Source organism: Callithrix jacchus, chromosome 4 (genome assembly GCF_049354715.1).
Source record: "Callithrix jacchus isolate 240 chromosome 4, calJac240_pri, whole genome shotgun sequence".
In the NCBI taxonomy this organism is placed as follows: domain Eukaryota; kingdom Metazoa; phylum Chordata; class Mammalia; order Primates; family Cebidae; genus Callithrix; species Callithrix jacchus.
Window position 1 is genome coordinate 147,451,818 of NC_133505.1, and position 21,655 is coordinate 147,473,472.

The window sequence follows — 21,655 nt, forward strand, 5'->3', positions numbered from 1 at the left end:
GAATAGGGGACTAGAGAATAGGTTCCAATACCTTGTCAGCTGGTCAGCATTAGCTCTAAGATTAGAACGACACTTTCACTGAAAGAGAAATGGAAATTATTCTTCTCTGTATAATAAAGTCCTTGAGGGTGGCTTCACAACAAATTAATGTAATGCATCTAAAAATACCGCTCCATGTTTCTAGTTTTCCTTGGGGACTGTTTATGTGCTAATGCTCCTCCTCTTCACATATCTCTCCTCTCCCCACTTGTTGGCCAGGCATTCTTATTTCTCATTTCAACAACTAGTATACATCACCATATGGAATCCAGGACATGATGTCAGCCCAAATCTCTGACCTTCAGAAAGTCAAAGTTGTTAGAAGAAAAGACTTCCCAAGATCAAACCTCTCTGGATTCAAATAATACGTATGTGATTATTCTATGCTTTTTAATCGTAGACATGTTTTTCTATATCAGTTTCTCTATAGGAATATTACCAGCAGATAAACATTAATTTGTAATTATATTTGTTTTCTTGTCCAGGCTCTGAACCTGAAATTAGATTTTTATATAATCCAAGCCAAGCTGATATAATACACTCTTTGCATTAAGAGTTTTACTTGACTATTATTATAGCATGCTTGACATGACAATGATAAGTTTATTTGACTCCATTGTGGTGTGCTTTTAGGCTCTGAACTTACATCATAATAAGGCACGATTTCTCCCTAGCCTCAGCGTACTGACCTCCTGGGCAATACCCTGGGTATCTCCAGGGTAACTGTCAAGAATGCTTTATTTGCACATTCCACCCCCAAAACAAACATACACCAAAATATCATTCAAACTTACGAAAATAAATGTTCATGATATTGGAGAGGCATCGCTAGGTTGTCTTAGAGAGGAGAAAAGAAATAATTATAACAATCACTGTATACCCTCTTCAAGTGTCATGATATGTAGGTCATTTTGTGAGATGTGTTAAATATTAAATCCTTTTCTTACAAACCAGCGAAGTGGTCTTTTAATCCCTATTAATCTAATTTTTACAGTCATAGGAATTGTATAACTGTTACAATAAATAAGGAATCAGAACAAATTAAAATCAGAACAATATCAGAAAAATAGTTAAAATAATTTTAGTTGACAGAAGGCACTAATGAATAACCAGTTCTAAAAGTTTTCTGGCATATCTAGAGATACTCAAAATCAGGCCATTGTTAAGGGACTTAACAATGTCCTCCAGAAAGCCATATGTTGAATCCCTAAACCCCAGTAATTTAGAATGTGACTGCATCTGGAGGGAGGGCTCTAAAAGAGGTGGTTAAATTAAAATGAAGTTATTAGGATTGGCTCTAATCCAGTCTGCCTGGTGTCCTTACAAGAAGAGGAGATAGAACAAACAGAAAGACACTAGGAACAGGTACACACAGGGAGACACAAAGATGCAGGAACAGAGAGGAATGAGAATGTGAAGACAGTAGGAAGGTGGACATTCACAAGGAAAGGAGAGAGGCTGAAGAAACCACTCCTGACAACACCTTGATCTTGGATTTCTAGTACCCCAAAATGTGAAAAAAGGTATTAATGTTGTTTAAATCCCCCAGTCTTTGGGAGATTTAAACACTGTTTAAATCTTGCTCTGATTTTGCAATCCTAACCATACTAAAACAATTATTAATATGAACTTCTTTATCAATATCTCGATGAGTTGTTCCCATTAGTTACCTCATTCCTCATACTGTGATGCAGACAATATTCCAAACAGCATACTTATTAATGGATAAATTTAATGTCTTATTTCCAAACTTTGATGTCTCTGTTTCATTTCGCATTGTTGATGATCCCTTATATTACTATTCCTTTTGCTTCAAGGCACAGTTTACTTCCTGTTTTCCAGCTTTCTCCCTGACTTCTTCACTTATGGATTCCTCTCTTCACCCATTACAGGTGGGTATTTCTAGGATATTGTACTCATCATCTTTGTCTCCATGTTCTCACTAGAGGAAATTTTATATATGCTCATGTTCATGCATGTCATCTAAATGCTGAAAAACTCCAAGTTTAGTCCCCATCTTACAGTCTTTTGAAGCTGATAAAATACTTTATTGGTATGTAATATTTAAGCACATGATATTTATGTGATGTGATAGACCTAAGCTATTATTAGTCATAATAGTAAAACAAATACCCATGAATCATGCCCCTTCTAAAGACAAAATATTTCCATGCTTTTCTCCAATCCCACCTTCCTACTTTCCTATTGGGAAATAACCACTACCCTAGATTTTGCATTTGCATACATCATTACCATGCCACTTTTCATTCCACATTTATAACATAAACTTATAAAATACTACAAATTTAGTTATTTAGGAAATTAAGCTGAGGCATTAAACTGCAGCCCCAAAGAAATAAACCTTTAAAGAAATACCTGAAGTAAATCACCTGTGAACTTACTGCTCACCATCTCATCACTTGGAGAATGAAGGAAATTTGAAGACGTCAGTGTGGATTAAACTGAGACAGGTGTCATTTCCAACCCTCTAAAAGAAACAAAAAAATCATCTTCCTTGAAGGAGGAGTAAATTATCTTACCCTTATTTCACTTCTACTTTATATTTTAAAATAAAATAAATGAACATCTAACAAGCAAAGTAACCAGGCTTTTATGGAAATAAGACATCATGAGTACGACCTAGAAAATATAACAATATAAACAAATTGTTTCAAAAATTACATATAGAATGAATCAACAAAAACAATTGTCATTCCCAAAGTTAAATAAATAAATGAAAATCTTGAAAAAAATTTTAAGGAACATGGAGTGCAGATTTCAAAAGCAACTAAATAGAAATTTTAGTAATGAAAAGTAAAATAGCAACAGTTATAAATCCAATGGATCAGTGCCACCCAAGATTAGAAATCGCTAAAGAGAGAAATACGGGGCTGAGTAATTGGTCATTGAGAATCATCCAGAATATAGTCTGGAAGGTGGCAAGAATGAAAAGTATAGAAGTACAGTTAAGAGAAACAAAATACTCAGTGAGAAATTATAATTTCAATGTCCACAAGTTACTCACCTCTCCTTGATGGAAATGTCATATACAATCAACCTGTCATGTAAGTTGAATTAATTAAATCATCTAAATTAATTAAGTCGAATAATCAATTACAGATTTTAATTGATTTAAAGAAAGAAGGAAAGAAAATGAAGCAGTAAAATATTAAACAAATTCAAGAATTAAGTCTGTGGATGTTCCTGATTTTTTAAAGGTATCAATTGGTACATTACAAATACCTAAGATTTCTAAGAAGGAATATAACTGAAGTTATATTAGAAAAAATACAATTAGAAGTATTGTCAAACTACAAAAAACAAACAATGTAGAGAGAAATATCTTGAAAGCATCTTGAGTAAATGAAGTAAAGTTTTTTTTTTTAATTATGCTTTAAGTTCTGGGGTACATGTGCAGAACATGCAGGTTTGTTACATAGGTATACAGGTGCCATGGTGGTTTGCTGCATCCATCACCACGTCATCTACTTTAGGTATTTCTCCTAATGCTATCCCTTCCCTAGCTCCCCACCTCTGACAGGCCCCGGTATGTGATGTTCCCCTCCTTGTGTCCATGTGTTCTCATTGTTGAACACCCACTTATGAGTGACAAGTAAAGATTTTTACAAAGGCAGGTTGACTTTTCAAAGTCAACAATAAAATTAGAAGCCAAAGCATGGTATTGATGAAAAAATTCATCTCTCATGTAGAATTCTTTACCCATCAAGACATACTAAGGAAGACAGTTAATAAAGATTTTTTTTTTTAGTTAAAAAAAAAAAAAAAAAAAAAAACCCAAACCTAAAAACATTGTTAGGCAGAAGGAAAAATATCTTGTTTATTCATTTTTTTAGGCCTACTACTTATTTTTACTGACATTTTAAGCAAAAACAAAAATGAGTACCCAAAAGGAGAGTAAATCCAAATCAACTTAGAATGTATACAGTAATATCGATAAATAATATCTTCTAAAGTCTTAAAATAGATGGGATTAAAATATATGGCACCAATATGATGTAAGTTGGAAAGGCAGTAAAATAAGTTCCTTGTAAGTTCCTTGAAATGTTGAGGAGGAGGCTAAAATATGGGTTAACATAATATTCTTATAAGCTAATGAGGTATGATGCAATTTCTAGGATAATTACTAAAGGGGTAGAAATGGAGTATATACCTTCCAAACAAATATAAGGTAAAATTGGGACAAAAAGGTGCACACACACAAGCACATACAAAATTGGAAAGTTCTCCCCAATTCATCCTTTTCCATTTATAATAGACTTGGTTATTTATATTTCTATTGTTAGACATCCAATGAGTATTTTAATATATAAATTTATTTTTTTTTAAAATCAATGCATTTTTTAAAACAATGAAAAATATTTTTACATTTGCTATATCTATATTTGATTATATTTTCATTGCAACTTACATCTCTAGTTATTTCTTTATTTTATTATAAAACTTAAATCTGTATCACCTCGAATATTTAAGGAAAGGAAGAGGTTAAATAACATACCTCCAACAAGAACCATTTAGTATTTCTTTTAGCATGCTTATCTTTATATTACTCTTATTCTATGTCACTCTATGTGGAGTTAAGCATAGTAGAGTTACCAATTAGATATTTATTAGCCAAAGAAGTTAATACTAAGTTAGAAACTCTCTGCTGTCTTCCTTAATTTTTTTATTCAGACATGCATTTATCCATTTGCTAATTAATTCATTTTTCCAAAGCCATTTATGTGCCAACGCAATGTAGGTATTAGGTGTTAAGATATAACAAAAATAAAACAAGAAATTTAAAAATCTGGCTTTGTGGGTATTGCATTCTATTAATAGACTCAGACAAAATGCAATGCAGTTTAACAAACAAAATATAGAGTGTGTTCACTGGTGACAAGAAAAAAAATAAAGCTATAAAGGCAGATGTCCAAATGTGGGTGAGGGTCAGGAAGGCAGCAAAACACACTGCCATGTGTGTACCTATGCAACTATTTTGCATGTTCTGCACATGTACCCCAAAACCTAAAATGCAATAAAAAAGAAAAAAAAAAAAAGTAACCATTATTTTCAGCAAACTGACACAAGAACAGAAAACCATGTTTTCATTCATAGGCGGGTGGCAAACAATGAGAACACTTGGGCACAGGGAAGGGAACAATATTCACTGGGGCCCGGTGGGGGGGTAAAAGGGAGGGGAGGGGAGAGACAGTGGCGGGCAGGGAGATTGGGGAGGGAAAACACCAGGAAAATGCCTGACATAGGCAATAGGGGGGATGGAGAGAGCAAACCACCATGGTATGTATGTACCTATGCAACAATCCTGCAGGATGCAGAATGTGCACATGTACCCCAGATCCCAAAGTACAATAAAAAAAAATCTCCTTCATAACTACAAAAAAAAAAAAAAAAAAGGCAGATGTCAATGTCAGGGATAGAGTATTTAATTTAGATAAGGGGGAAGGCAAGCCTTTACTGGACATGAGAAAATGTGTCAAGATCTGAAGAAGGTGAGAGAGTGCACCATGATATTATCTAAAGAAAAATTGTTCCTGGAAGAGGAAAGGGTGTTTTTACCCAGTGAGGTTTGCTGTGTAAGGGTCTGTTATCACATCAGATCCCAGAAAACTAGAAATAACTCCTCTATTGAATTAAGCATTTGACATAACATTATTTCATTATGTAGAATGATTTTAAATGCATTTGAATAATGTTTTGTTACTAGATTTAAACTTATGTGTGTGTTCTATTTTATCAGTGACATTGTACTACTATAGTAAAAAGAAAAGTTTAGAATACCAGTTCAGTCAGCATAATTCTGAGGAGGTTGTTTGAAAATGGCAGGTTATGTTTCCTCAATATTTCCACAACAGTGTCTCTACTGCTACATAAATTTAAAGAAATCTATTTTTAAAATATTCTGTGATCTGCTGCTTCACACTAAATACCATATGATCATCATCTTAAAATTAATTGATAGGTTAGCATCCACATATATAAGTAGATTGGTATTCTAATAAATATTTATTTTTGCAGAAGTCATTATAGTTTCCAAGTGATCTTACATATTTGAGTTTTATAATAGTCCTGCAAGTAAAATGGCATCTGTTTTTAATAGATCTCCAGTGGAAATTTTAAAAGATTTAGATTGCCCAGTTTGCATGTAAAGAGAAAGTATCAAATCAGAGCTGGATTCTGAGACGCTCACACATTTTATGCAGTGTTCTTTCTAATAGTCCTTGCCAGGTACATATTTTAAAAGAAATTTCTCAAATACAACATACCTGAATATGAAAAAATGCATTCTTTTTATTTGTGATCATGATGAGGTTTTTAGTTTCTATCCTCATTAGAAATTATCCTAGTTACTAGAAACAGATAAAAGTACATTTCTATTTTTATGACACATGGTATAGTTTAATAGATTATATAAAATATGAAAAATGTGACATAAAAATGTACACAAGTTGTATAGAATATTTACTACTTAAATTTAGATTTTTATAAGACAAACATTTTTACATGCATGATACAGAATTTGTTAAACCACATCAGATTTAAATGCAAAATGAGGGCATTCACACATCTATGTTTAAGTGTTACATTTTTTTCATTTTGAAGTTGCTTTGGGAAATTGAGTATTTGTGGAGTTTTTTTTCCCCCACTAATAAAAGATAAGCAATTTTGTGTTCCCATTACCTCACTGATGTATATTTTTAGATCTTAAACATTTAGTGATTTTCCCAGAGCCTTAGGACAAGACACATATCAGTTAATTTTTGTTTCCATACGAGAATACCAAAAGAGTAATTTATAATGAACAAAAATTTATTGTCTGAGAATTCTGGAGGGTACAAGGTCCAAGTTTGAGGGCCAGCACCTGGAAAGGATCTCCTTGCAGTGTAAACCCATGGCAGAAACAGAAAAACAAGAAAGGACACCAGTCTCACCAATGAGGATAGAGCCCTCACGGCCTAATCACCTCTTAGGGTGCTCACTTAATACTGTGACAATGAGATTTAAATTTCAACGTAAGTTTTGAAGTGGATAAAGATTCAAATGATAACAAGCTACTAACCTCAATACTTCATCAAAAGGTGAATGTGGGGAAATTATATTAAAGCATGTGATAGTTAATAGTGAGTGTCAACTTGCCTGTATTGAAGGACGCAAATTACTGTTCCTGGATGTGGCAGAGAGGGTGTTGCTACAGGAGATTAAGAATTGAGTCAGTGGACTGGGAAAAGCAGACCCAGTCTCAATCTGAGTGGGCACAATCTAATCAGCTGCCAGTGCTTGTGGGGATCGCTCCCGTGTGAGGCCCCTAGGAAATAGGCCTTGCCATACGGTGAGCTTGAGCCCGGACACAGATCCCCGGTTGGGGGAGTCGAGCTGAGGGAAAGCAGGAACTGAGAGAGGGACTATGTTATTCAAAATAATTAACAGACATTACTTTATGGATATGAGGAGTTGGGAGGCATGGTGTCCACTTTCGGCTTCTTATGGTTTATTGCTTGATTGTGTTCATTTTGGACCCTTGTTACCTTCATTGTAAAATATTAACTTAAGTATTTACAATTGGTAACTTACCATAACTTACTGGGTGTAACTGTAACTTACTTACCATAACTTACTGGGCGTGACTGTAACTTACTTACCTTGACCTACTGGGCGTAAGCTACTTACTGGAAGTAACCTATTTACTGGGCGTAACCTACTTACTGGATTTAACTTACTTACTGGGCGTAACTTAGTGGGCGTAACTTGCTTACTGTAACTTAAGTACGTTGATCTGGCGTAAACAACTTTGACTTCAGAAAAGTGTATAATGAAACGTACTGCAAAAATAAAATTGCTGCTTGGACATAGCCTAAGCCAGCCCTCCAGACTCCGCTTTCCTTTATTCTTTCACTTCTGTGCACTCTCTCCCTCAGGTTGAAGAGACATCTACGTTGGTGGTCTCGGGGACTCCTGCAGGTGGGTACTCCCTGGCAGATGTGCCAGATCCCAATAAGTGCTGCTAAGAAAAAAGCAGGCAGAAGAACCTGGAAAGACTGGACTGGCCATCTAACCTCCATCTTTCTCCTGTGCTGGCTACTTCCTACCCTTGAACTTCAGACTCCACGTTCTTCAGCTTTTGGACTTTTGGACCGATTCCAGTGGTTTGCCAGGGGCTCTTGGGCTTTTGGCCACAAACTGAAGGCTGCACTGTAAGCTTCCCTACTTCTGAGGTTTTGGGACTCGGACTGGCTTCTTTGCCCCTCAATTTACAGACAGCCTATTGTGGGACTTCATTTGTGATCCTGTGAGTCAATGCTTAATAAACTCCCTTTCATATATATGTCTATCCTATTAGTCCTGTCTATCTAGAGAACCCTAATACAAAGGAATAAATGTAACATATTTTGGATTCAAATTAAGTACAACAATTGATAAACCCACCTAAGTATTTCCAAAAGTTTAAAAGTAAAAATACATAGTGTTTGAGTTCCCTTTGGCTACTATAATAAATTCTACAAACTTGGTGTTTTAAACAACAAAAATGTATTTTTTTCAATGTTTATATTTAATTTCAACTTTTATTTTAAGTTCAGGCAAGATTGTGTAGAAAAGAGATTATTTACAGGCTTTTGGTGGAAATGTAAATTAATTCACCCACTGTGGAAAGCAGGGATTTCTCAAAGAACTGAAAATGGAACTACCATTTGAAACAATAATTCCATTACTGCGTATCTACCCAAAGGAAAATAAATTGTTCTACCAAAAAGACACAGACATTCGTATGATCATTACAGCACTATTCACAACGGCAAGGACATAGAACCAAACTCTGACAGTTTTGGAAGTCACAAATAGAAAATCATTCTTACTGAGCCACAATCAAGCTATTGACTGGTCTGTGCTCCCTTGGGAGCTTTGGGGGAATATCCTTTCCTTGACTCTTCAGGCAGTGGGCTTTTTTGACTTGTGGCTACATTACTCCAGTTTTTGCCGCACATTACTTCGGTTGTATTGCCTTCCCCTCTTCTGTGTGTGTCACATTTTGCTTCCGCCTCTGTGTCACAAAAATGCTGGGGTTGGATTTAGAGCTGATAACCCAGGATTATCTTCCATGGAAAGATTCTTAATTTCATCACCCCTATAAAAAACCTCTTTCTTTATAAGGTAATATTTATATGCCAGGTATTTGGGAACTCCAGGCCCTCAACACCTGGAATCTGTAAATATTATCTTATAAATATATTTGAGTGGACAGTATTTAGCCTATTTTAACTGGGTATAAAACAGTATCACCAACTCAAAACTTTATATATACAAGATAATAGAAACAAATGTGTGCAACCTGGTTCTCCTACTCCATTGAACTGAATTATAGAAATGCAAATTTTATCACCTGAGTAGATACTCAGTCCAAGAATAATACATGTTATCAGTAAAAAAGAGACAGTATCTTCCATATAATCATCACATGATAATATATTTTAATCACATTACGTTTTTTAATTTAAAAACTCTTTGAAAATCAAAATGAGTTTCCAAATTTAATCTGTTAAATTAGCACTTAATGAGAAACATGGTATTTTATGTTGCCTAGGATAGGGTAAAACTAAACTCTCAGATGTCTGTGGCATTTTACATTGGGATAAATCTTTTGAAAATATTTTTAGCTTATATATCAAGAGAAAAATGTTTTCTCCTTTGACATGTTGATTAACTTCTGGAAATTCTTACTGAGGAAGTATTCTTAAATATGCAAAAAATCTAAACGAACAAATATATTTTTAATAATAAAACTTAGAAATAATCAAATGTCTTGAAAATAGGGTATAATTTATGTTATGGTGTGATCATTAAATTGAGACAAATTAATCCATTAATATCACAGTTTTAAAAATAATAGTATATCAAAGCAGAGAATAGCAAGCAGTGATTATAGTCAGATGATACAACTGATTTGAAAAAACTATTTTTATATTTTGTGTTTTTATAATGAAAAAGCCAATATAAATTTACTTCCCTCTTTTTCCTAATCTTTTATCTTTAATTCATAATTTTCAAAATCTTCTATTACAATGTTTCTAAATCCATTATTATACACACATACTGTACTGGAAATTTATTATTACACTATATTCTTCCTTGTTCTCTTGCTGGTGCCCTTCCATGAAACTAGTAAATTCATTCTTTAGCTCACATCTTGTCATTAAAAGCAGAAAAAAAAAATACTCTTCATGAATTCCTACATTAGCATTTGTATAGCTAAAGCTTTTTGAAACCAAAGGCAGATATAGACTTTCATTAGAAGGTTGTGGAAGACAGTGTGGTGATTAGTCAAGGAACCAGAAATAGAAATTCCATTTTACCCAGCAATCTCATTACTGGGTATATATCCAAAGGATTATAAAGTGCTCTACTATAAGGACACATGCACACGAATGTTCATTGCGGCACTGTTTACAATAGCAAAGACCTGGAACCAACCCAAATGCCCATTGATGATAGACTGGACAGGGAAAATGTGGCACATATACACCATGGAATATCATACAGCCATCAAAAATGATGAGTTCATGACCTTTGTAGGGACATGGATGAACCTGGAAACCATCATTCTCAGAAAATTAACACAAGAACAGAAAATCAAATACCGTATGTTCTCATTCATGGGTAGGCGTTGAACAATGAGAACGCATGGACATGGAGGGAGCATCACACACTCGCGTCTGTTGGGGGAAATAGAGGAGAGACAGCAGGTGGTGGGGAGTTGGGGAGGGATAACACGGGGAGAAATGCCAGATATAGGTGATGGGGAGGAAGGCAGCAAATCACACTGTTACGTGTGTACCTATGCAGCAACCTTGCATGTTCTTCACATGTACCCCAAAACCTAAAATGCAATGAAAATTTTTTTTTAAAAAATGAAAAAAAAAGAAGGTTAAGTTGCATTTGGTAACTGCATATATAGTGATTGGCTTCATATAATATGAATAATTTCAAATATATCTTTTTACACAACAAAAAATATAGAATTTTCTTTGCTTTTTTCTTCTGTGAATAAATTTTATTATTCCAATGTTGTTTAAAAAATAATTATATTTTTTAACCACTTTCAATAGCCCTGAATTATTGGCTTATTAATAATTATTTTATTGAATTTTTGTTTGAATGTAGAAACCTACTGAAGTCATATTCTAGTCTGACATAAACTTTTTAAAGTTACCTCTAGCGATGGACATTCCAGAAATATTTGGAGAGGTTTATTCCACTGCTTGATTACACTCGAAGTTTTTCTTTTCACCTAAACTCCCATAGTACATTTGTTACTATGAAAAGAATTTCTAATCCATGAAATTGTACTTCATATCATTAGCTTTTATATAAATACAAACCATTACTAAGTTATTTGCTTCCTTTCTACTCATAGCCCAACCCTATCTTTACTCCATAATACAAGTTTTATTTTTTAATACTTCTCCCTATTGAGTTTATTTTTCTTCTTTTATTGTGTTGCTTTTCTCTGTTTCTACTAATATTCTGTACCTACAAATGTCTAGTAGGTATTCATTAATTTGTAGATTGCTAAGCTTGAAAAAGATTTTTAAAGGCAATTCATCATAGTTGACTGCAAGACCACGCACTTTATGTGAAATTCAGATGACACATTTTTGACCTCATATTAGTGTCGTTGGGATGCTGACCATCACTCACCTTCACCAAGAAGGAGGAGGATGGATTCTTTGTTTTTCCCCTCCTGAGTGCAATGAAATTTTCTTAAATTCTTCTGGGTTAATAATTCATTTAGAATCTTCTCACATCTCCCTTGGGGAAAAACATAGTTCTTTGAAAAAAAAAACTCACTTTTTATTTAATTCCCTACAGAGTATAGTTTTTATATGGCAAAAGAAATTGGTATAAACAACACTACTTTTCCTGTATGAAAAACATGTAGTGAATGTCAAATACAGTTCACTTTGTGCATGAGTATTTGAAAATTGAGTTAAAGTTATTTTATACCTATTTCACAAGTCATTTATTTGCTTCCCTCCAGCACATAGAAACATCAAGTTAATGTGCATATTAAAATAGGAAACAACGCATGTGACCATATGGTGATACAATTGCAACCTGAAAAATCCTTTTCCCATGTTGGTTGATCATACAATTTTTTTCAACTTTCTTGATATCATCTTGAAGTTCATATATACTGTACTCTCATCTGTCAAAAAAAAAACTTCCTTTTCATTGACAGGAAGGAAAAATAATAACTTTAAAAAATGTAATATATATTATACAGTTTTTTCAAGTAGTATAATAACCTTAAACACATAAATCTCATCATTAATCTCCAGTCTGACTTTTTTCATTAAGATACTCTAATAAATAGGAAAAATAAGGAACAAAAAAATTTAAAGTCATATGTCCCATTACTCAAGCAACATCTAATATCATCATTTTCGTCAGTACTTTTCTAGAAATTAAGTTAGAATATAACTTATGAATATGCAAATGCACTAAGGAACATGTTCTAGATACATTACCACCTGATTTTAGCATAGCAATACATCTTTTCACATTTAACTCAACTCCAAGAGTCTTGTAATATTTGGGAACAGATTATGAAAATGTAGCGTCATAAAATTAACTCTACAATATTTATATGAATTAAGAGCTTACAAATGAGAAAGCATTTAGTTTTATTACAAATATATATAGAGAAAATAAAATTAATGGAATCTCTGTGATTTAAATTCATTTTTAAAGATTTGAAATTAATTCTCCCTTTCCACATCTTTTACTACTTGAATGTAGTAAAGGAAAATTAATTTCTTTGCTACTGCACGCATGAAAATGAGTAGAGGAAAGAGATGTCAAATTGCAATAAAAACTGAAGATTCAATCAGGAGGAGAATATATTTCTTTTCCTTTCCTTTTCCCCATGTATATATATTCTCAGCCCCAAATTAATGAAGTGCCCCTGTGTGGCATGTGAATAGGGACAGAGGGGACGCAGAGAAGAGGGGTGCCAACGCATTCACTTGCCAGTTTCTTCAGAGTTGTGGATGTTCTTTAAGCCTTCATACAATCAAAGGACTGGAGGTCTTCTTATTAACTGATATCTAGATAAGCTTGGTTTACACTGTTGTCTAAAAGCTAATGCCTACACATTTCAAAAGTCCTTGTCTCAATCTGAAGCCAATCTGTAAAGACTATGTATTATATGATTTCAACTATATGACATTCTGGAAAAGGCAAAACCACTGAGACATTAAAACGATCAGTAGTACCCAGGAGTTTATAGAGCAGGGAGGGATGAATAGTTTTAGAGCAGTGAAACTTCTTTGTACATATTATAACGGTATTAGCTTAGTGCAGAAGTCAATGCGGTTTTTGCCTTTACTTTTATAGCAAAAACCTTGATTACTTTTGCACCAATCTAATAGATATATGTTACTATACATTTGCCCAAAGCCATAGAATTTACAACACCAAAAGTGAACATAAATTTAATATGGGCTCTGGGTAATCATAATATGATAATGCCTCCATTAGGGAAAAAATGTACTACTCTGGTGGGGAATGTTGACAGTAGGGGAGGGTATGCTTGTGTAGGAGAAGGCACATGGGAAATCTCTTTTATCTTCTGCTCAATTTTGCTGTAAGCCTAAAACTGCTCTAAAAATTATGTCCATTTTAAAAAATGTGTCACCTCTATATATGTTTTTGCTTTCAACTGGCTTTATCTTCACTATATTTTTGTGGAATTCCTAGATAAATCAGCTTAAACGTTACAGCCTTACTACTACTGCCTGCAATTCTATCTACTGTTGTATTTCATGGTAAATAGATATATATATAAATAAAACAAGTCACATTTCTTATGTGAATAGATCCCATGTCTCATGTAAGTAGATCTCGTGGCTACTGTTCTTTTTTATTCTCACAAAATTAATGTTTTAGTTCCATGTTCTTTATAGTTTATCTTCACTTTATTTTCATCCTTCATCCCCAGTATCAGTATTACAGTGACAAAGTTAAAAGTAAGAATTTGTTGTTTCCAACTTGCCTTCCTAGCCTACGCAGATAACATGAACTTGATACATTGTCATAATTATCCTTACTTTTAGTGAAATGAATTCCACTACTTTTATAGCAAGCTTCCAGGTTTCTCTAAACATAGGATTTGTTCCATTGACTAAAAGTGGTCTTCAGACACTATTTTCTGTGTATTTTATATTCTTCACAACATTTGGTTGACTGCTACGAGTGGTAAGATTTTTTTGCATCAGAAAAAAACTTAAAAATATATAAAAAGGCAATCCAGTGCTATTTTAATTATTTCCAAATCAATGTGGAAAAAAACATGTACAAAAGAATACGGAAAATATCTTTTTCTCAGAGAATATAAGGGAATATGCAGAAAACTGTGGCTCTTTGAAGTGATTCAATCAGTCATCTTATGAACTACTATATAAATACCTACTTCTGTTATCCTGTAGTTCACAAATTCTAATTGTGTCCTTTCCTTTCCACTGTGATAAACAGTACTGTGAATGATTCACCACTTAAATATTCTTTAGCTAATTTTGAACTAAGATCATTCATTATTCTTGGGAATTTGGGGAATTTGGGGTTCTAACTTTATAATACATCTTAAACTACTGTAAAATTCATTCATACTAAATATTAAAGACAAAAGATGCATTGTTTCTGAGTGTATTAAAAGCTTTAAATGTTTAAATATTACATTAAAAGTTCAAAAACGTTATATTTTCAGTGGGAAATATATACTTAAAGGCTATTGAAGTAAAATAAACACGTGTGGATGGACAGATGGATAGATAGATAAGCATACAGAGTTATGATTAATTTATGCTTTAAATTTAAATGACCCCTGAGGGAATTTAACTTATTAATTTGTTTTCCCTTTATTCCTATTTTAGGCCAAAAAATACGTTACTAGTAAGGTAGATGGTGATTCCTAATTAAGACACAAATACAGTAATTACAGTTTATATGCTATTATCCTGAATCTACATTGGATGAGTTTAAACGGCCAAACAGCCATTAATTTTACTGTTCAAAGAAATTCTCATAATCTTTTTAAAATGTCATATAAAATATTCATTTCTAAATGCCCTATGGTGATTTCTGAATTTATTTAAAGTGGGCTGTTGATAGCTCTTTTTATAAATAAGCAATTACACTGAATATATCATGGCCCATCACATTATACATTCTATAATTTCATGGATGAAAGGCCTACAGCTGATCTGCATAAATGCAGTGCATATCACAGCAGGTGAAGGGTTTGATTACACAGGATAATCAGTGTTATTATTTATAGTAGCTATTTCTATCTGTTATTTATTAAATCTCTACAAATCAGGTACCTATTTCTTCAAGAGATATATTCGAAGAATATTTATGATAATATATAGACTTTTTAAATATGTTTTTTCACAATGGCCTGAATATGGCCTTTTACATCTGAATTCCTAGTTTCAATTGCTGTTAAGCTACTCAAAATTCGGTTTTAAATAACATTGGTTTACAAGGCATTTTGGAAGTTATGTGTTTTATATACTGAGTAGTAAGAAGAATTTTCATATTTAATATATTCATCTAATTCTTCAAATTTTGATGAGGTCAATTTTGGTACCCTACCCCTGCTTGCTGTGATAAATTGCATTTCCTTGTCTACTTTTTAAAAATTATTCTCTTAATAATATTTGTGTAGCTAGGAGCTATGCTGTGTACTGAGGATAGGATGATGTCAAAGAGACAAAAAACCTCTTATTTCTATTATATATCATTCATCTAATTATAGTAGTTTTTCATGCTATGATGGAAAAGATACAAAACGAATGTAAAATAATGAGACCTAATCTGGTATAGGTAGTGAGAGATATTTGACAATCTGCATATGGACTATTTAAAGTTCAGGAAGGGTGGGTGTATACGTGTATATGTGTGTGTCTGTAGGAGAAGGAGAATGTTCAAGAAGAGGGTCATTGCAAAGAGAGAAAACAAAAGGTATAAACATCTTGAGGCCACAGTTTGTTTAATAAGGATCCCCAAAGGAAGAAATAGTGAAAAGAGGAAATATCTGAAGAGTTAATTGCTGAGAACTTTCCAGACACTTTATAGATACAAAAAACTAAATGTACATCTAAAAGAGAATCATTTATACTTAGTCACACTTTAATGAAAAGGAAGTACACTAAAGACAAAAAGATATTTAAAGCAATGAGAGAAAGAAAAAAACAAAGACAACTTTGAAAGAACTGATTACGGTTTTTACAACATCAACAGAAGGCAGAAGATATCATCAGAGGTTCTTCAAAATTTTGAGACGAAATAACAGTTAATCTAGAATTATTTGCTAAATAACAAGAAAAAAATCCTTCAGTAACAAAAGCAAAATAGAAACATTTAAAGATAAACACAAATAGACTTTATTAAGAACATATATTCCATGAAAAAATACTGTAAGCTTACTGATATGATTTGGGTCACTGTGTCTGCTGAAATTTCATGTTAAATTGTAATCCCCAATGTTGGAAGAGGGGCCAGGTAGGAGGTGACTGGACCATGTGGGTGTATTCCTCCTTTCTGTTCTTGTAAAGTGAGTGAATTCTCACGAGATCTGGTTGTTTATAAAAGAGTCTAGCACTTCCCCCTTCATTCTCTCTTCCTGCTTCTCCAGCATGTTAAGAGGTGTCTGCTTTCCCTTCATCATCCGCCATGATTGTTAAGTTTCTTGAGGCTTCCTCAGACATGCTTTCTATACATCCTGGAGAACCATGAGTCAATTAAAACTCTTTTCCTTATAAATTACCCAGTCTCAGGTAGTTATTTTTAACAATACAAGAATGAACTAATACACCTGTTCTTCAGGTGGAAGTGTAAATTATCCAAATGAGAACACTGGAATATAAGGAAAATATTCAGAAAATAATTGGCAAATATTTAAGCACATCAAAACAAACCATATAAAATCATAATCAAACTGAAGTCTGTTATGGAGTTAAAGAGAGAACAGAACTACAGTATCATACATAATATTTTTGTATGTGTGTGTTCAACCATCCATCATGTTTTTAAGAAACTAAGAGGAAAAGAATAGCATACTCAGGTGTTTACTATTTCTGTTCCTCTTTTATTGCTACTGTTCAAAGATATCCTCTTTGCTGTTTATTTTTCTGTTTAAAAAACTTCCTCTAGCCATTCTTTTAGAGTAGGCTTATTAATGATAAATTCTTGTAGTCTTCTTCAGCTGGAAAAGAATTATCAAAAATTATGCATAATTTTATAGTCAAATTACAATAACAAGTTAAACAAGGAAAACTTAAAAATATTCAATTGGGAGGCCAAGGCAGGTGGATCACAAACAATGTCAGGAGTTCAAGACCAGCCTGGCCAAGATGATGAAACCCTGTCTCTACTAAAAAAAAATAATAATAATAAAAAATAGCCGGGTGTGGTGGCAGGTGCTTGTAATCTCAGTTACTCCGGAGGCTGAAGCAGAGAATTGCTTGAACCTACCAGGCAGAGGTTGCAGTGAACCAAGACCACACCATTGCACTCCTGACTGGGCAACAGAGTGAGATTCTGTCTCAAAAAAAAAAAAAAAAAAAGTTGAAACAGGCCATAAGATGGCAATAAATGTGAAACACAGAAACAACAAACAAAATCAAGGAAACAAACAGGAAGCAGGTAATAATATAGTAGGCCTAAATTCAAATATACTATACTTGTATATGCTAATTGCATTAAATATAAATTGTCTATACTTATTAATTAAATGAAACAAATTAGTAAAATGGATCTTTAAAAAAACGACCCGACTTGATGCTGTCTAGAAAAACACTCACTTTAATTGTAGTGATATAAGCAGCTTAAAAACAAAAGGATGAAAAAAATACTCTAAAAATAATAATAAGTAAACCAAAATGACCATATTAACATCAGACAAAGTAGATTTTTGGGCACAAAGTATATAACACAAACAAAACAGACAATTACTTAATTATAAAATTAATGGTAATTTGTGATAAACAGTCACCAATATAACAGTCCTAAAAATATATTCACACACAAAAAAGGCTTTAAAGCACATAGGAAAAAGCTGATGAAAACAAAATGGAGGAAAATAAAAATTTCAAATTAAAATTGAAAACATCAAAACTTATCTCTTCATAATTAATGCAACCACTAGACAGAAAATCAGCAAAGATACAGATCACCACCATCAAACAATGATATCTAACTGGCATGTATAGAATTCTTCCTCCCAAACAGCAGAATGCCCATTCTTCTCAAGTTCACATGCCACATTCACCAATCTAGACTATTTACTGGCTTATAAAACAGTGTATTTAAAAATAATAAAATAATATAAAGGAATAAAACATTTCTATTTATCTGGGAATTAAACAACACAACTCTAACTAATTTGTGTTATAGACTGAATTGTGTCCCCCTAAAAATCATAATTTGAGTCTGAATCCCTAGTAGTTCAATATGTAACTATATATGGCAATAACACTTTTAGAGATGTCATAAGGTAAGCTGATGTTTTTAGGGTATGTCTTAATCCAATCTGACTGGAGTCCTTATAGGAGAGGAGGTTAGTACACTTAGAAAGATACCTTGCGCATGGAGGCACGGCCATGTAAAGAGGCAAATCAAGGGGCTGCCGTCTATAATTCAAGGAGAGAGGCCTCAGAGGAAACCAAACCTGCAGGCGTTTTGATCTTTAACTTCCAGCCTTCAGAAGTGTGAGAAAATAAATTTATTTTGTGTACACCACTCAGTCTGTGGTACTTGTTATGGCAGCTCTAGCAGACTAACATATGCAGAGTAATTTCTAATTTTTTAAGGAAAACTGGAAAATGCATGAGAATGACTAGAAATGAAAATGCAACATCTCAAGATTTGTAGGGTTTAATTAAATCAGGGTATATAGGGAAATTGATACTACTCAATGCTTATGTTAGAAAAGAAAGAAGATTTCAAAACAAAAACCTAAGTTCCATTTTAAGAAATTAGGAAAATAAGATGAAAATTTACCCAATGTAAGCAAAAAAAAAAAAAAAAAAAAAAAAACCCAGAAAATAAAGAAGCAGAAATCAAGGCAACAAGAGAGAGACAGAAAGAGAGAATGAGAAAGAGGAGAGAGAGAATGAAACCAAACGCTGGTTGTTTATAATAAAATTTTTAAACTTCTGGCAACCCTGACAAGAAAAAAGAGAACACACAGATGACCAATGCCAGGAACTAATGGAGGAAATGTCACTACAGAGCCTATCAGATGTTAGGGTATAACAGGTGAATGCCCTAAACAATCTTTACACATAAATTCAAACATAATTATCAAAGTACGTTGGTTCTTGCATATGAAAACACTGAATTTAAAACTATAACCTCTTGCAGTTTTCAGTCTTCTGTTTCGAACACAAAAAACCTAGCATCTGTTTTTCTCTATTTTGTGTCTTTCCTTAAAAAAAAAAAAATACTTGAAGCAATATTCTGAAATCTTAATGGGGTGGGTATGAGGAGTGTGGATAAAGGATTACAGAGAGGGAAAAAATAAACCTAGTTCACTTAAATTTTATTCTAGAACTTTAAAACCTGGCAGCATTCAGGAGCAGAAGGACCTACAACTTTTCGTTATGTTTATTCAATTGTAGATGTAGATACACTTTTTCCTCTCAATCATAAGCAGACAGATATGTAGAATTTTCACAAAATTTTTATAGCAGTTTGCCAGTAATTTCCTTTGTAATAGGAAAAAAGAGATTCAAGGGAAGTGGCCCTGGTGATTTTTTTTTCTTTTTTTTGTGGTGGAGCCTCGCTCTGTTGCCCAGGCTGGAGTCCAGTGGTGCAATCTTGGCTCACTACAACCTCCGCCTCCGAGGTTCAAGTGATTCTCCTGCCTCAACCTCCCGAGTAGCTGGGACTACAGACGTGCGCCACCATGTCTGGTTAATTTTTGTGTTTTTAGTAGAGATGGGGTTTCACTATGTTGGCCAGGCTCCTGACCTCTTGATCTGCCCGCTTCGGTCTCCCAAAGTGCTGGGATTACAGGCATGAGCTACCCCGCCCGGCCTACCCTGGTGACTTTTAGAGAGTCCGTTCTTTCACCATTCACTCTCCATGCCTTATGCTCCTCAAGCCATCACACTCTGGTCAAATGCATCTTTCTGTTCTTCTAGTTTCTGAGAAAATCTAAAAGCTGGGAATTATGTTAAAAAATGTGTATTTCTCTTCCTCTTGTATGTCTTAGGACACACAAAGAATCACAATGTTTTTCTGTACATATAGGCTATATATATTAGGCTCTAGGCTCAGAGGTCGGAACAGAATCTTTCGTAGCTCCGAATAAAGTTTTTCCTTCTCATTTTTCTAATTTTTTTACCTAACATGCTTAATAACCTGATATTTTTGTGAACTGAATGGCTTCTTCTGGGTCAAACAAGGATGGGGATTTATACATTCTGCAGTTAAAACAGTTTTGAGACCAAGACCCCTTGAAACATTTTCAACTCAATAACTCAATAGATATGGCCTGTTACAGATTCTAGTGTAGGATACAGAGATCCAGTACATTTGCGTATGTGAAAATTAGAAATCCCAATGAAAATACTATCTCTAAACACCTTTAATAATGCACAAATAAGCAAATGAGAAAGAAATAGTACTCTTGGTTCCTCTTCCCAAGTCCTCGAAAATCCAAATCCAAATAACCAGAAATATTTTATAAATGTTCCATCATGGAGATGTGTTCTAAGAATTTTAGTGCTTACAAATCTGGAAATAATGATAATACGAAAAACCTTGCATTGAATCAGTGTCTGTTTCTTTAACCATTAGCAATACCACCATTTAAAAAATATACATACAGCTAGATGGCAGATAAGTCTTCTGGCTCTAAGTCTTGACTGAACATAACTCATATTATAATGCTATCTTTGATTAATATATGCACACAATTTTTGTGTAATATAGAGTATAACAATTTTTGTTGACTTGGAATATAGCAATCCTTGGGATAATGTGATTCAATAAAACCATGGTCACAGGACATGCATTGTTTCCTCTTCTTTGTGTGGTCTCCCTTTAGTGTGATGCTATGGCTGTCAAAACTGACATGAAAATCGGTCCCAGAAATAAAAATATGCTATGTACATCGAAATCTGGCTAGATATTATATGGTTCACCTTTGATTATTCCAGTCATTCACTATTCTTAAGGATTACACTTGGCTCTGTACCATTTCCAGGTACAGAATGAATTTTAACTACAAGAACAGCAAAAGAAAGCAATGAGAATGGTTGATATCGTTTTAGGTTGCCAATAATCATAAAGTCGATTTGGTGTTATAAATATCTTCTACTAACTACATTTTCCACATATAGTACTTTTCTAACTCCTAAGCAAACATTTTCAAGGAAAAGGAACGTCACTGATTTTCGAAGAAATCGTTCAGTAACCAAGTCTTGCGATCTATTTTCATCAGTGTGAGAACAAATCAGAGCAAAATAATAGACATTACATAAGGCTCAGAATCTTATTTTTCACACAGTAATATCCTATTTATATGTCTTCTAGT

The 21,655-nt window shown here is 33.5% G+C and overlaps 1 long non-coding RNA gene across 1 annotated transcript; it reads left to right on the forward strand.

The window, feature by feature from the left end:
* The first annotated feature begins 319 nt into the window (after positions 1-319).
* LOC144582276 (uncharacterized) lies at positions 320-8,806 on the forward strand. The gene is made up of 3 exons (XR_013534709.1): positions 320-407; positions 1,857-1,931; positions 7,974-8,806. It is a non-coding gene; the product is annotated as an uncharacterized LOC144582276 (long non-coding RNA).
* Positions 8,807-21,655: the final 12,849 nt, after the last annotated feature.